The sequence below is a fragment of the Mirounga leonina genome, unplaced genomic scaffold (genome assembly GCF_011800145.1).
Source record: "Mirounga leonina isolate KUSES-001 unplaced genomic scaffold, KU_Mleo_1.0 Mir_53, whole genome shotgun sequence".
NCBI classification, from domain to species: domain Eukaryota; kingdom Metazoa; phylum Chordata; class Mammalia; order Carnivora; family Phocidae; genus Mirounga; species Mirounga leonina.
Window position 1 is genome coordinate 31,787,042 of NW_023270807.1, and position 17,731 is coordinate 31,804,772.

Consider the following 17,731-nt stretch of genomic DNA (forward strand, 5'->3'; position numbering starts at 1 on the left):
AGAAGAGGCCACACTGAAGGTGGGAAGTTCAGAGACATGGTTTAGGGAGAAATGGATTACAGGTGGTACAGACAGGAGGGAGCTGTGGTCATGGAAAAGGGTGAGAGAGAGAGCACGCAGGGGAATGCACAAGGAGATCACTTCCCCAAAACCACTGGCTTGGAAAATGAGAGAGGCTGAATTTTGTGAGTTCCTGCAACACATGGTGCTTAAAGCCTGGAGTTTTAAAGGTCAGCCAGCTTGGCCAAGACAAAGCAACAAAGCCCACAGGGCACTGCACTGCTCTCAGAGAGAAGGCCGGCAAACTACCTGGGGGCACATGGTGTGGAAACAGCCATCTGAAGAATGCCTGGAGCACAGAGTGGGGAGATTATTCCCTCTTCTCAGAACGTGTCCCTGAGAGGCAGCATTCATGGAGATGCCTCTCTGGGAACAAAGGAGCTGGCTGGCACCATTTCCCTCCCCTGCCCCTCAGCATAAACACAGAGCCACCTGTGGGAAGCAGCACAGCACAGACACTGGCTGCCTAACTTGCTTACACCGAGCCCCAGCCCCCAGTACTCTGGTGGGACTGCCCTTCTCAGACAAGTTTACCTCAGTGCCAGCACGGCAGGCCCCGCCCCCAGAAGACCAGCACAAACCCAGGCCCGCACTGAGTCTCCCAACCAGAGAGTTCTGCACAGCCTCCACAGTCCTTGTGGAAGTGGTGTCAGGTTTCATTTCAGAAGCAGACCAGAGCACACCTACTTAAACTCACCACATTCAGGCCAGGGACCAAACACTGCCCAAAGCAGGCAAGGAGAGGCAAGTTAGGAATGGCCTGAAGGACAGAGCAGCCAAAACACAATAGCAGAGCACATGCAACACACACCAGAGACACTCCTTCAAGTGCCAGGCCCTGGGCACTACATGACCTCTTCTTCACAAGGCCATACCTTCAGGAGCAGGAGACATAACTGGCTTTTCTAACACACAGAAGAAGGCAGAGACTTGGACAAAATGCCAAGACAGAGGAATTTATCCCAAATGAAAGAACAAGATAAAGCCATGCCCAGAGATTTAAGAGAAACAGATATAAGTAACATGCCTGTGGAGAATTTAAAGCAATTATCATAAGCATACTTAATGGGCTTGAGAAAAGAAGACATTAGTGAGACCCTTACCACAGAGATGAAAGAGTTAAAAAAGAATCAGATGAAGAATGCAATAAAGGAGACTGGAGATAGGCTTGAAACAATGAACAGCAGGCTGAAAGAAGCAAAGGAACAAATTAGTGACCCAGAAGACAAAATAATGGGAAATAATGAAGCTGAACAAAAGAAAGAGTTATGCAACATGAGAATAGACTTAGGGAACTCAGTGATTCCATCAAATGTAATAACATTAATATGATAGGAATCCCAAAAGAAGAGAGAGAAAGAGGGCAGAAAATTTATTCAAGAAATAAGAGCAGAAAACACACCTAATCTGGGAAAGGAAACAGACATCCAGAGCCAGGAGGCAGAGAAGTCCCATCAATACCACCAAGACAAGCTGTAATTGAATTTGCAAAATACAGTGATTAAAATTTAAAAAATCTTAAAAGCAGGAAGACAAAAGAAGTCCTTAACTGACAAGGGAAAACCCATACAGCTAGCTGGAGATTTCTCAACAGAAACTTGGCAGGCCAGAAGAGTGTGGCATGATATATTCAACGTGCTGAATGGGAAAAAATCTGCAGCTAAGAATACTCTGTCAGCAAGGTTATCATTCAGAATAGAAGGTGAAATAATGAGTTTCCCAGATAAACAAAAACTATAGGAGTTTGTGACCTAAACTATCCCTGCAAGAAATATTAAACGGGACTTTGAGTGCAAAAGGAAAATGACAAAGAAAGGATAGGAGAAAAATCTCCAGAAACAACAAGATGAGTAATAAAATCAGCAGTAAATACACAGCTATCAATAATTACTCTGAATGTAAATGGACTAAATGCTCCAATCAAAAGACAAGGGGGGTGTCAGAATGGATTAAAAAAAACAAAACACCAAGATCCATCTATACACTCCCTACAAGAGACTCATTTTAGACCTAAAGACACCTGCAGATTGAAAGTGAGGGGGTGGAGAAACATTTATCCTGCAAATTATGTCAAAAGAAAGTCAGTAGCAATACTTATATTGGACAAACTAGATTTTAAAATAAAGAATGTAAGAAGAGACAAAAGAGTATTACATAATCATAAAGTGGACAATCCAACAAGATATGATTATAAATATTTATGCCCCCAACATGGGAACACCTAAATATATAAAATAGTTAATAGCAAACATAAAGGAACTAATTGATAACACAACAACAGTAAGGGACTTTAACACCCCACTTAAGTCAAAGGACAGGTCATCTAAACAGAAAATCAAGGATACAATGGCTTTGAATGACACACTGGACCAAATGGACTTAACAGATTCAGAACATCCATCCTAAAACAGCAGAATACATGTTCTTTTCAAGTGCACATGGAACATTCTCCAGAAGAAATCACGTATTAGTTCACAAATCAGGCCTCAACAAATATAAAAAGACTGAAATCATATCTTGCACCTTTTCTGACCACAATGCTATGACACTAGAAATCAACCACAAGAAAAAATTTGGAAAGACCACAAATACATGGAGGTGAAACATGCTACTAAACAATGAATGATTCAACCAGGAAATCAAAGAAGAAATTAAAAAAAATATATATGTGGGAACAAATGAAAACGAAAACACAATAGCCTAAAACCTTTGGGATGCATCAAAGGCAGTCCTAAGAGGGAAGTATTAGCAATACAGGCCTACCTCAAGAAGTGAGAAAAATCTCAAATAACATTACCTTACACTTAAAGGAGATAAAAAAAAAAAAAAAAGAACAAAGCCTAAAGCCAGCAGAAAGAAGAAAATAAGATTAAAGCAGAAATAAATGATATAGATACTACAAAAGCAAGAGACCAATGAAACCAGTAGCTGGTTCTTTGAAAAAAGTAATAAAACTGATAAACCTCCAGATACACTTATCAAAAAGAAAAGAGAAAAAAAAAGTTAAATAAAATCACAAATGAGGAGAAATAACACCACAGAATACAATATGAGAGAACATTACGAAAACCTATGCCAACAAATTGGACAACCTGGAAGAAATGGATAAATTCCCAGAAGCATATAACCTACCAAAACTGAAACAGGAAGACAGAAAACTTGAACAGACCAAAAACCAGCAAAGAAATTGTATCAGTAATTTAAAAACCCCAACAATCAAAAGTCCAGGGCCAGATGGCTTCACAGGTGACTTCTACCAAACATCTAAAGAAGAGTTAATACCGATTCTTCTCAAACTCTTTCAAAAAATAAAAAAGGAAGCAAAACTTCCAAATCCATCCTATGAGGCTAGTATTACCCGGATACCAAAACCAGATAAAGACTCCACTAAAAAAGAGAACTACAGGCCAGTATCCCTAATGAACATGGATGCAAAAACTCTCAATAAAATACTAGCAGACCAAATCCAGCAATGCATTAAAAAAATCATTAACGATGATCAACTGGGATTTATTTCTGGGTTGCAAGGGTGGTTCAACACTCATAAATTGATCAATGTGATACACAACATTAATAAAAAAAATGGTAAGAACTATATGATCCTTTTAATAGATGCTGAAAAAGCATTTGACAAAGTAATACATCCGTTCATGATAAAAACCCTCAACAAAGTAGGTTAGAGGGAACATGACTTCAACATAATAAAGGCCATATATGAAAAACCTACAGCTAATATTATCCTCAATGGGAAAAAACTAACAGCTTTTCTCTATGGTCAAGAACAAATAGATATGTCCAATCTCACCACTGTTATTTAACACAGTAGTGGAAGTTCAAGCTACAGCCATCAGAAAACAAAAAGAAATAAAAAGCATCCAAATCAGCAAGGAAGAGGTCAAACTTCCACTATTTGCAGATGACATGATACTCTATATAGAAAACTCAAAAGACTCCACCAAAAAATTGCTAGAACTGGTAAATTCAGTAAAGTCACAGGATACAAATCAATATACAGGAATCAGTTGCATTTCTATACACTAATAATGAAACAGCAGAAAGAGAAATTAAGGAATCAATCCCATTTACAATTACACCAAAAACCATAAGATACCTAGGAGTAAACCTAACCAAAGAGGTAAAAGACCTATACTCTGAAAACTATAAAACAGTGATGAAAGAAAAAGGAGATGACACAAAAAAATGCAAAGACATACCATGCTCATGGATTGGAATAACAATTACTAAAATGTCTATACTACCTAAAGCAATCTACACATTTAGTGCAATCCCTATTAAAATACCAACATCTTTCACAGAGCTAGAACAAACAATCCTAAAATTTGTATGGAAACAGAAAGGACTCCAAATAGCCAAAGGAACCTTGAAAAAGAAAAGCAAAGCTGGAGGCATCACAATTCCAGACTTCCAGTTATATTACAAAGTTGTAGTGATCAAGACAGTATGGTACCGGCACAAAAACAGACACATAGATCAATGGAACAAGATAGAAAACCCAGAAATGAATCCAGAACTATGTGGTCAACTAATCTCTGACAAAGCTGTAAAGAATATGCAATGGGAAAAAGACAGTCCCTTCAATAAATAATGTGAAAACTGGACAGCAACATGCAAAAGAATGAAACTAGACCACTTTCTTACACCAAACACAAAAATAAATTCAAAATGGATGAAAGACCTAAATGTGAGACCTGAAACCATAAAAATCCTAGAAGAGAACACTGTGCATCAGAAGAGAACACAGAAGAGAACCTCTTTGACATCGATAGCAACTTCTATTCTAGATATGTCTTCTGAGGCAAGGGAAACAAAAGCAAAAATAAACTATTGGAACTACATGAAAATAAAAAGCTTCTGCCCAGCGAAGGAAACAATCAACAAAACTAAAAGGCAATCTCTGGAATGGACAAGATATTTGCAAATGACATATCTGATAAAGAGTATCCAAGATATATAAAGAACTGCTAAAACTCAATACCCAAAAATGAATAATCCAATTAAAAATGGGTAGAAGACATGGGTAGGTATGTTTCCAAAGATGACATACTGATGCCCAACAGACATATGAGAAAATGCTCACCATCACTGGTCATCAGGGAAATACAGATCAAAACTACAATGAGATACCACCTCACCCCTGTCAGAATGGCTAAAAACAACACAGGAAACAACAGATGCCAGCAAGGATGCGGAGAAAGGGGGACCCTCCTACACTGTTGGTGGGAATGCAAACTGGTGCAGCCACTCTGGAAAATAGTATGGAGGTTCCTCAAAAAGTTAAAAATAGAACTACCCTACAATCCAGCACACACACTACTGGGTATTTATCCAAAGAATACGAAAATACTAATTCAAAGGGATACATGCACCCCAATGTTTATAGCAGCATTACCTACATTAGCCTAATTACGGAAACAGCCCAAGTGTCCACTGACTGATGAATAGATAAGTAAGATGTGGTATATACATACAATGGACTATTAGCCATAAAAATGAAATCTTGCCATTTGCAACAACGTGGATGGAGCTAGAGTACAATACTAAGCGAATTTAGTCAGAGAAGACAAATACCATATGATTTCCTAATATGTGGAATTTAAGAAACAAAAGTAACGAGCAAAGGGGAAAAAAGAGAGAGGCAAACCAAGAAACAGATTCCTCACAATAGAGAGCAAACTGATGGTTACCAGAGGGGAGGGGGGGGGAGGGATGGGTGACACAGGTGATGGGGATTAAGGAGGGCACCTGCTGTGACGAGCACCGGGTGATGTATGGAAGTGTTGAACCACTATATTGTACACCTGAAGCTAGTATTACACTGTATGGTAACTAACTGGAATTTAAAGAAAAACTTTAAAAAATTCCTTAAAGAGGAAAACAAGATCATAAAAGTTAAAAATCACAGAGCCTATCTTTTCAGTATGTCCAGCAGGAATGAAAGGTAAACAGTTAAATAGAACCATTCAAGGAAAATGAAAACAATTAATAGAACAGGAGTTCCAAATACCAGCTCCAATGACTGTGCATAACAGAACTTTTCTGCAAAGCAAGGCTGCAGCACCCCCAACAGAAAAAGACTACCCAGGGAGGTCTCTAGAACTTTTGCCAGTGTGAACAGATGTAGCTGAGGAACTTTCCAAAGTTATAAAAATACCCCCAAACTGTCATTTGACCTTTAAAAATGACACTGGCATTTCAATCTTGCAATGCCAAGTTTATTTAGATGATAAACAACACATCCACACATGGATCATACTTAAATTCCCATTCCCATCAGCTGACAGCAGCATCGTGAGGCCATGGAGACTGTCAGGGTTGGTACAGCCATGGTGGCTCAGGGTTTTTGGACATTCTGCCTTCTGGAGCCTTTCCACAGCTCCTGTGGCCACCAACTTCTGATAGAAGCACATGTCCAAATGGACAGGGAAGTTGCCCTATTTGCCCACTTTCCAGGTGTATCAGCTCATTTAAATGTCACAACAACTACCTACATTTGTATCAAGCCCTGTAAGGCAGCTGAATATTAGGGCTTTTCCTCATTTGTAAGATAGATAGCATAGTTCCTACCTCAGAGATACCATGAAAATTAAATAGCGTACACACCCAAACACTCGGGCAGGGCCTAGCCCACAGCAAGCCATCAGAAAACATTAGTCCAGTTCCCCTGAGGTCATGAGCACACATTCTCCAGCTCCTAATTTAGTGCTCTTTCTACCAAAACTGCAGTTTTCAGACTTAAGGTACATGGTGTCTGAATATATATAAAGACTCTCCATGTAATATTTGAGCACACAGCTTTAAGGGAATAAATTCTCAGACCCTCAGCATTCTTACTTGCTTTCCTAAAACTCAATTCTCAGGTAGAGGGGCAGGTTCTTCTTCCCTCTGCTCTTCTCCCACGTCACAGAAAAAGGTCAACTTCTCACCCACCCTGAATCATATTAAATGCACTGTCCCACCATGGTCAAATCTCTAGGGCACTAAACAAAGGTAATTAGAAACATTGTTGTCTTTATTAAGAAAGTTAATGTCTTTAATGAATGAGTAATAAATCCCTTTGGAACACAAGAGGTTTCTAATTATTTGCTTTCAACAAAATTGAAGGCGACCTAATGTCATCAATAGATCATTAAATATTTGTTTGCTAAGAGATCACCATATGGTTTTTGCTTAGAGCTTGAGAGTTCAAAAAACTGAAGAACACCACTACAAGAAAATGCTTTCCATCTTATTTCTTTATGTAGACAAGGTTGACCTAACAAGAACAGAATTATGTTAAACCCTATCTCTTTCTGGCAATCAGTAATATTCATCAGTGAATAGATAGCAACAATAAAATGCTCCAACCATATCATTAAGAATCCAATTTCCAATAAACGTAGCTTTTATGCTTAAGAGTTAATTATCCAAGCTGGCAACATTTATGGGTTTTTTATTACAAATGAGTAACAATTTTACAAAAATGATATGTACTCATATGCATGACATTTATGTTGTTTTGATTACTTGTTTACTGCTACTAATTGTACTGTTAACTCAATCTTAAAGAATTTTTAAGACCTTAGTTTATAGCCATAGGAATTTTTTTTTTTTTTAATTTAAATTCTAGGGGTGGCTCAGTCATTAAGCGTCTGCCTTCAGCTCAGGTCATGATCCCAGGGTCCTGGGATCGAGCCCTGCATCGGGCTCCCTTGCTCAGCGGGAAGCCTGCTTCTCCCTCTCCCACTCCCCCTGCTTGTGTTCCCTCTCTCGCTATATCTCTCTGTCAAATAAAATCTCTAAAAAAAATTTTTAATTCTATCTATAATCATTTTTGTTATGGCAGATGTGTGTGACTAGAGGATCAATAAAGGACCTTGAACCTCAAAATATTATGCTAAGATAAAATTCTGAGGGAAAATGGAAACAGAAAAAGGAACAATATAAAATTTCCAGATGTTACTGAAAAGCCTATCAATGTTGAGTATAAAACTGTTATAGTTTTTATAATATCCACTGTATTTTTTTCATTAATAAATGTATTTATAATTCACTAAAACTTACATCCTTTGCAACTATTTTAAGTGATTTAAAAAATTTAGACATCAATTTGAAAACATCCTAGAGAGTGTATAATTTTACTAAGTTCTTTTAGGAGTTATGCGAACAGAAAATGGTGAGGATCACTGCACCAGATCCCTGGGTGTGACCACAATTCTTGTAAGAGACTGATGTGGAGGGTGCAGGGTCTATGAAGAAAGAACTGGGAGAGTACTCATAGCATTTGCAGGCAAGGAGGCAATGAGGGGACCCTGTGGGTAAACACACACACACACACACACACACACACTCCCCACACGACCCTGTGGGTAAACACACACACACACCACACTCCAACTGCTACATTCCCAATTCTGGCAGGAAATAAGCTTCAAAAGCTTTGTAAGCTTTTTACTTATGAAAATGTAAGCAATGTTTGAATAAAGAGAAACAAGCTCAGGGTTGACTTCTCAATAACTGCCAGTCAGCTGAAGGCCAGCTCAGTGTCCCAGTTAAGGCTGGAGGGTGCTGGGCACAAGGTGAGACTGTCAAAAGGGATCCTCTCTGCCTTTTGCAACAGTAGGTGCTGGAAAGAGGAATTCTCCTGACCTTCCCATCCCTAGCAAATGACCTCAAAAATCAAGCTATTGCTTCTAGTCGTGTGCTTTAAAAATAGATTCATTGCATTCTTCCCTTTAATTTGCCCTCTCCTTTGTAACATACTATCTCTGATTCATTCATTCATGCCAGAAATAACCTATCTTGCAACATGCTCTGGGACCAAGCTGGGTCCTAGGACTGCCAAGGAGCTAAAAATCACTCCTAGGACCTGGTCTGAGCTACATATGGGCCAACTTCCTAGCTCTCACGCACACATTAATCAGCTTCAGACCTCCTAACCCACAGAAGAATCAGCCTTCCACCTCCTCTCAACCTAAAATGTCCTTTAAGATGCTTTTTACTCTCTCGCATCTTCCCAGGACTCTTTGTAGATAAGCCCTGTTTAACTCTTGTCCCTCTAATCACTCTGGTAACACCCAGTGGTGTAGTTAAGACACCCAGTTCATGTAGTTCCACTTGGGTACAGACTAATTTGGGAAAGTCAGGCACCTGCACCTCCTCCTGGCCCCAGAAACACATCCAGATCTCAGAAACGGAGTATTTAAAGACATCTAACGAAACCGTGTGGCAGCGACTTGATACATACCTCTCAACGGGGGCAGTCACCCACAGAGGAGAACAAGGGAAACAGAACTAACACTTGTAACTTGCCAATAGGTCAGTACTTAAATAGCAGTCCGATGAGGCAGGCAGCTCTTGCCAAAATCATGCAACCACTGAGCGGTAAAGCTGCATTTGAACATGGGGCTCTTTAACTCCCAAGTTCCTACCCAAGCTCCCCACCGGCATCCAGTGTGAAGAGGCCTAACACTCAACTGGTTCACAAGCACCTTCACGTACCTCCTGCCCTCTGAACGGGCTTTGCCAGCAATGCTCTGCTACATATGCAAATATTCACAGGCCTTATCGCTCCCGCTCCCCTTTTTAGCATGAAAGCTCTTAGAATCAGCACAGGGGCCACATTTATCTTTAAGTTACTATTTACGGGGCACCTGGGTGGTTCAGTGGGTAAACAGCAGCCTTCTCACAGCTCCCTGCTCAGGGGGGAGCCTGCTTCTCCCTGTCCCTCTGCTCCTCCCCCGACTCATACTCTCTCGAGTCCTCTGACTCTCAAATAATAAAATCTTTTTTTAAATATTTTATTTATTTCAGAGAGAGAGAGCATGAGAGAGAGACAGCACAAGCCGGGGGGGGGGGGGGGGGGGTAGAGGGAGAAGCAGGCTCCCCGCTGAGCAAGGAGCCTGATGCGGGGCTCGATCCCAGGACCCTGGGATCATGACCTGAGCCAAAAGCAGACGCTTAACGACTGAGCCACCCAGGCGCCCTCAAATAATAAAATCTTAAAAAAGAATGAAGGTGAAATAAGGATGTTTTCAGACACACACACACACACACACACACACAAAACCCAAGCATTTTTCTTAAAAAAGTCACTATTTAAAAGGCTCAATATAATCCTAGACACCTAACACAGACTTCAAAAGCGTTATCTGACCAACCATCTCTGTTCAGGGCTCCTTTCTAGGAACAGATTCCTTCTGTAAAAGAGCCCCTCAGCTTCTAATCTCCCTATAATTCATTCACTTATTCAACAAATATTTAATGAGCATTTACTACATGGCAGGCTCTGCTTTGAGCACTAAAGATACAACAATGAACAAAAGAAAATGCCTACCCTTACAGGGTTTAGATTGTAGTGGGAGAAATGGTCAACTGAAATACATATACCACATTATATAATGTGATGTTAGGCACTATAAAAGAATCCACAACAGTCTACAATACCACTTGCTTGGAACAACTAGATGAACAAATACTTATAGTTTTTCTACTAATTCACTCCCCCCACCCTTATCTAACTTCTGTTTAAAAAGTTAAAAGCCAGAGATTTGCCTGATGGGTGATCTGAAAACCAGATGGGAAACAATGAAAGCATACCTACTTGCATGGCTATGTACACACTTTCTAAAGCCACGGGTTTACACACAAAAAATGAAGACTTCTTTTCTTTATAGGACAGGCTTGGGAAGAAATGCTAACTCTTCCCCCAGAACTAAGTATCTCACTTGGCATGCAGAAGATGGGGCCGTGGCTGCCTACTCCTCCATCCCATCCCCTCTCGTCAAGGACATCTTTCTGTTCTCTGGATATTCACACACCCTCTGTGCTCAGGTTCTTAACTACGGCTCCCTCCCCTGCCCTGTCACCCACTAGGCCCCATCATCCTTTAGGTCTCAGCTCAGAGGTCACTTCTACAATCACTCTACATTACAACCTACAACCCCATTAGCTGTCTATGCTCTACACTCCCAGGCATCTGCATTTCTCTCAACAGGCACTGATCCTAGCACGCATATTTAGTCCAGACACTCGATCTGTGAGGACTGGGAGGCACCCTCTCTGTTCACAGCTGTATTACGCCCTGCCTTGATAAAGCACAGTGCCTAGCACACAGTAGATGCTCAATTAACATTTGTCAAGTGGAGGAGAACGCATACTAATTACATTCAAATATCTTCTCGATGTGAAGATACAATTTATAAATACCTGCCTTTCAGAATGAAGGAACGAAGGTCTTAGTTTCTGCATGTAACATACATTACTATTTAAAGTTCTCTTTCCACTGCTGGAGATTGGGGAGGGAAAAAAACAACTTTTAAGTTTTCAGTTATTTTGAAGAAAAGACCAAATGACCAAATAAGATCAGGTAGAGAACCTGATCACCCTCCTCAGCACAGACATCTCCAAGGTTTTCCTAACATGCAAAAAGACTCAACCAATGATTTATTCATTTTATTTTTAATCCAGGGAAATTCCTAAGCCCCCCAAAAAATAACAGACAAGAAAATTAAGCCTTCTGTCAACAAGTGACCAGTCTGGTGCACCTCACAGTGCGGGCCATCAGCAGCCAGCATGACCAGCACACTGGCTGGAGGTTGCTACAAGTACATCTTTGTGCTCCAGGAAGGAGCCGCCTCAGCCTCCGTGGGAGAGAGCAACCAGCGGCTGTCTGTGTCCTACATGAGCTTCAGCTCAGACTGACTTGGGCACCCAGCTCCTGCCACGCGAAATAATTCAGTACTGTCCCTGACATCCATTCTACCCCAACAATTCTTCTTCCATTCAAGTCTGCCTGTCCTGAGAAGATATGTGCTCAGTAGCTATAGCTGCTGATGTATATCTATCAGGTGAGGGAAAAAATTAATTTTAATGTTTTATCTTCTTGCAGAAATGATCCTTTCTTGTTCACAAGAATAGTTTTAAAAAGCACACATATTATATATACATAAAAGCAAACATTTTATATATATATAAAAGATTACCGTTTATATACTAACTTAGCAGTTTTCACCGGACTTGAAAAAAAAAATCTAAAAATCCAATGGGCTATAAATGAGATAATGTGAAATGAAATAAAATGTTCGTAAGATCAAATGATATTAGGGGAAAAAAAGGCCGAAAAGGAAAATTAGAAGTTGATATGTCCAAGAAGACAGACCTGAGTTTAAGTGTGGCAGGAGACAGCAACAATGTTAGAATATTCCTGTTGAGGGGCGCCTGGGTGGTTCAGCCAGTTAAGCATCAGACTCCTGATTTCAGCTCAGGTCCTAATCTCAGGGTTGTGAGATCAAGCCCTGCCTTGAGCTCTGGGCTCAGCGGGGAGTCTGCTTGAGATTCTCTCCCTCTGCCCCTTCCCCCACTCTCTTTTTCTAAAATAAGTAAGTCTTTTAAAAGAAATAAATACTCCTGTTGATCAACTGCTTTATTTACCACACTGACATATTTCCATCCGACTGTACATGTATCTGCCTCAGGAAGATCAAAAACGCAGGCTCTAGGGGCACCTGGGTAATGCCAGGGGCCAGTCTAGTTAAGCGTCCAACTCTTGGTTTTGACTCAGGTGGTGATCTCAGGGTCGTAAGATGGAGCCGCCGAGCTGGGCTCCAGCTCTCTGCCCCTCTGCCCCGCCCCCGGAATAAATACATCTTAAAAAAAAAAAAAAAAAAAAAAAAAAGGCAGACTCTAGAACCAGAGGACTTGGGCTCCAAATTCTGTCTCTGAACAGCTGCATGACCTGTTCAAGTTACTCCCAGGCATTTCTACTCAACTATGAAATAAGGATGCCAATTATACCAGTCAGAGTAAATGACTGTATTAGATTCCTGCTGCACTTTTAAAAATCTCTGTGGTCACCAAAGTACTATGCTCAGACCTAAATATCAGCAGTAGGATGAAAGAATAGGAACATACCAGTACCTACCTCAGGGGCTGTTGTGAGGAACAAAGAACTTAAAACACATAAAACCCTAAGGGTGGTTCCTGGCCCATAGTGAAGTGCTCTAATGATGTCAACTGCATTCTGCCTGTAGCCATGAGGAAGAGTATTTTAACATTTATTTTAAATTATGCACAAGAACTACCAGGCATGGATTATCTTCATTTATTGCTGTGAATTGGAAATCTGTTCTAAACCTACCTATTTACCTACCTACCTACAGACTGGTGTAACAAGTTTATTTGTGTTTTGGAGGAAGGACTTGAGATCCATGCAAAACTTAAATATCATGCTTCAACAGCATTGCAAATCAAGTATATAATGTGTTAACTATATGGATTGAGCAAATATTTCCTCAGACTTCAAAACGTTTGAACAGACATATCTGAACATTATTGAATTCTGTACCAAAAAAAAAAAAAGCACTACTTGAATACCACCTGGAATAATTAATGAATAAGACCATTGCCTTTGGTTCTTCTATTTTGCTTTTGTAGCATGCCTTAAAAGCAATTACTATTCCATTACTGTTCACACAAGAGAAAATTTACCAGCTTGTAATTTAGAGGCAAGGGGAGGAGACAGAAGAAAATGGAGTCACCCACTATAGTTTCCAAGAAGGAGACAAGAGTCTAAATGTTTAAAAGACACACGTTCATTGCACCAAACAATAATCCAGGCATGTCTTCATGTCTATTCATGAGAAAGGATAATCAGTGAAAAGTAGGTTGGGGGACAAAGAATGATGGAAGAAGACAACAAGAAGAGGCAGTAGAGAGAATGTCTTTTAAACCCAAATTGTTATTTCTGGTCCATTAAAATCTCAAAATCCAAATGAAAACTGGTCTTCATAGAAAACTCAAAAATTAGCCCTAACCCAAGTACTATACACCCAGGGAGAACACAGAAAATCTTGAGATTTAACACTGGACAGACTAAGGAAATTGGCTGCAGTTTTAGAAAATTCTCATGTTTTATCAGCCCTACAACAGGATTATTAATATGGTTTTAGATGGGGAGAAATAAAACACAAAGGGCACATTTCAGGTAAAAGAGTCATTTTATGCTACACCTAAGAGATTCTTTTAGGTTTCTTCACTTCGAAAAGATAATTACCCTACACTAAGTAACAGTATCAAAGGTAAAAGTAAAGGTAGATCTCTGGTCTCCTTTCAAGAAACACAGGCAGAATTTACTACTTGGGGGGAAGTGCCAAACATTGTAAATCTGAATATCCTTTGGATTGTGGCTCTAACAAGCTGCATATAAAGAGGGGAGCATACTGATGCTTCAAGAAAAGAACGAGACAGAAAATTAAACCTCGACTCCTCCACCTGCTCAGCACACAAATAGCTTAACTGCACCCAACAGAAAAATCGAAACAAAGGGCCTCTTTAGTTCACTGCTTGCCAGAAAGCATCTTCAAGGTGCCCTCTCATTAACTGAGTCCTTTCACCCACCCCCCCTTAAGTGTCTCACGGCTGGCCTGTCTTCCAGTCTTTGCTCATTAAATTTAAAGTTAAAAATTTTTAAGTTTTTTCTTCTTGCTGGGAAAGGACTGTTTTGTAACCTTTCGATTCAATTGATTTCCAAAGGTGAAAGCAACTTCACCTGAAAAGCGTCAGCTTTAAACTCAGGAAACACTGGAAGGTTTTCTAGTGAAGAACAGAAGTCTCATCAATAGGGTTATTGAAAATATAACTAGATAGAGAGCCACATTTATCTGCAGTTGTGGCTTGTATTAAAGTAGCTTAAATCCTTCACAAAGAAGCTTTTCCGGGGGGGGGAAGGCAGGATTATCTGCACTACATCTGTAGGCTAAAACCCTCCGTGCCACAGGGAGAGCAGAAGGACCTGCTGGGATACTGCAAACCTAAAAAACCCTGTCCATCTCCTCCAACGGACAGTCCAGTTTCTGTGGCTACCACTCCCCCCAGAGCTTCATTTGCAAGTGGATTTGGCTGCTAAGGTAGCACTATTTTGATGCAAATATTTCCTTCCTGGCAGCACAGCTCAGTTGAGAGGGGAGGCTGAACATCAGTTAGCTGTATGGAAGAAGAAAGCAGCTCTCCAGTTACCAGGGAGGAATAATTGAACACAGATTGCCTGTTGCGCCTTTAATTTAATTTGGAGACCTTTCATCTTTTAGTTTCCTTCATTTGCAGCCAATGCTTAGCGAGCTAATTTGTACCTGGTTCATTTTCCTCCTTTTATCTTATCTACGTTAACATCAACCATGGAAATTAGAAGCACTATGAATAAAAGATGAAGCCTGACTTGGGACATTCTCTCAAGTACCGTGAATTACTTAAAAACTAATTTGTGTGTATGCACAATATGGAGGACTGAGATCAATACGCCTCGCCTCTACAGCATCCTTTATCAGCATCTTCCCTTCCCCCCAAGGAGTTGCAGTTTTTAGATGTTTTATCTAGTCCTACCTGTTCTCCAAGAGAGCAATGTCTAGACTATAATCCACATGGAATCATTAATCTTAGAACGGGTATAACGTAGACCATCCCATTACTGCACAAATCCAAGGATGCATAAATCCCACTAACCTGACTTTTTAGAGAGTTCAATATTGCTCGCCTTACAAGGAAAAGAATGCGTTGCAAAAAGGAAAACTGAATGTATCAACATATATGCATGGTGAATAGATGCCCACTCTGTCCAAAAACACTGTGTGTGAGGGAGGATGAGAGGTGGTGGAGAAAGGGACTAGTCTTGAAATTACTGTCTGGGAGTGGCCTCTGGAAGCTACAGAATTTCAATTCCAAATGTATCATGTGTATGACGTTTTTTAAACAGTCCTTCTGTCGTATATTTTGTACCACTTGGCACCTACCTCTCCATAAAAAGAGTTGCACGTGCTCTTAAGTTTGATTTTTTTTTCCATTACTTCCTACTGTACAAAATTTTAGTGTCTTATAAGTTTTGCATGTTTTACCCTTTATAGTTTCCTCTGGGCCACTACTATTTTTCCTCCTCACCCTCTCCTCCTTTATATTCTTTCTCTTTTTCCAGTGGACCAATGAAAAAATCTACTGGGTTTTTCTCTTGCTGCTTTAATATCCCCCACCAACAAGCCTTCCTTCAGTTTGGGAAGCATCAAAGAAAGACTGGGCTCCATTGTTTTACTGCCTGGAACACCAGCTCTCGCACTCATCTAACCCTTCACACCAATGCGCTAGAACCTGGAGATAAACCAAAAAACCACTCCCCCTTCACAGCCCATCCCCCTAAAAAGTTTATTAATAATGATGTGCATTACGTATGCCAAGACCACACATTTCTACAGGTAAGGCAACTTCCAAGTAAGGCAACTTCCAAGGGTAAAAAATAATAATAATAAAAACTTTGAAGTTTAAAATTATGGTGTATTGAAATGTAAAGGTCTTTGCTTCAGAATACAAACCACCGTATCTTTGGGGGAAAGAGTATGTAAGCAGGATCAAAACTGAAGCCCAACTTAAAGAAAAATCAGATTCTCTCTCTGATCTTGGTTATAATAAAGACTACCCCCTACAATGTCAAGCTTATCTATTTCTTCTGAAGGAACATGGAAAGAAAGGCCTACATTGCAAAACGTTGAAGAAAGGATGGAAAGCAATTACTGGTCCTTTTATTCATGAAGGAGAGGATGAATAGAAAGGAAGGTGGCAACTGCCCTTAAAAAATGGATTCCCAAAAGCCACATAGGCAGAAAAATTAAATTGAAAGTGTATAAAGTCACTCTGTCCTGAGGTTAAGAAAGCCAAACAGATATTAGGATGAAGTTGTTGGGCGTTTATGTTTACTAGACACACACGTTGTCCAGTTTACTTGGCAGGGCGGGGGGGTGTGATGGAGTCTCCGAAGCAGGAGGTCAAGGATTTGGGATAAAGGAAAGCAAGTTCCACCAAGTGTCAAAGAATCCCAAGTTTTTGTTCTTTTCCCCCAGGTATCTTTGTGTATAAGGAAGAATAGTGAAAACCATGCAATCCGGACTCATCCACAGAACACACACAGACTGCAAAATACAGCCTCAAGAAGTAAAACCTGTCCTAACCCCCTGCTGGCTCTGTGCATGAGTGGCCTTCCAAGGGAAAAGAGCCATTTAGGCGGCAGGGGACCGTGCTGCACCCAGGACCTCACAGGGAGCACCAGGATGCAATGGGCAGGTGCAAGAGTGGCCTGGCTAACTTGCCCAAGAGAGGCCTTAGAGAAAGGCTCAGAAAAAGAATGGGGCTGTCTTCCTCATAATTCGGGCGGCAGAAAGACAACCACAGGGCACAACAGTCTCAACTCATTTACCAGAGGTTTTCCTTGAAAAAGAGGCAATCTTCAGAATCAGAAAGGGCTTTTGTGGGGTGCAGGAAGAGAAAGAGGCTGGACCCACCACACACACCCTGGAGAAGTCACTGTTTTCACTCTAACCATTTCCGTGCCAGCGGGCTGTAAGAGAGAAATTTGTCTCTGGCATGATTTCTAGTCACCATCTCCACCTTCCTCCCTGTATGGTTCTAGACTCGAGAATACACCAAGCCCGCCTGCCCAGGGAGCTGGGTCCCTCCGCGACCTGTTCCGGACAGCGTGCCTCGCCCAGCGACTCTCTCTGCCATCTGGGCTCCATCCTCAAGCCAGCCAGAGCCTCGTTCCTGGAAATAGCCTCGCGCCTCACCTGCGTTACTCCCTCGGCTCAATCTCGAGACCAGGCGGACTGCGAAGCCCCTGCTCACACACCCCCTCCCTTGA

At 40.8% G+C, this 17,731-nt stretch overlaps 1 protein-coding gene across 1 annotated transcript in view; it reads right to left on the reverse strand.

Annotated features, from left to right (window-relative positions):
• The window catches only part of B3GAT2 (beta-1,3-glucuronyltransferase 2), a 65,422-nt gene that overhangs the window by 46,866 nt on the left and 825 nt on the right, over positions 1–17,731 (reverse strand). The window lies entirely within an intron of this gene.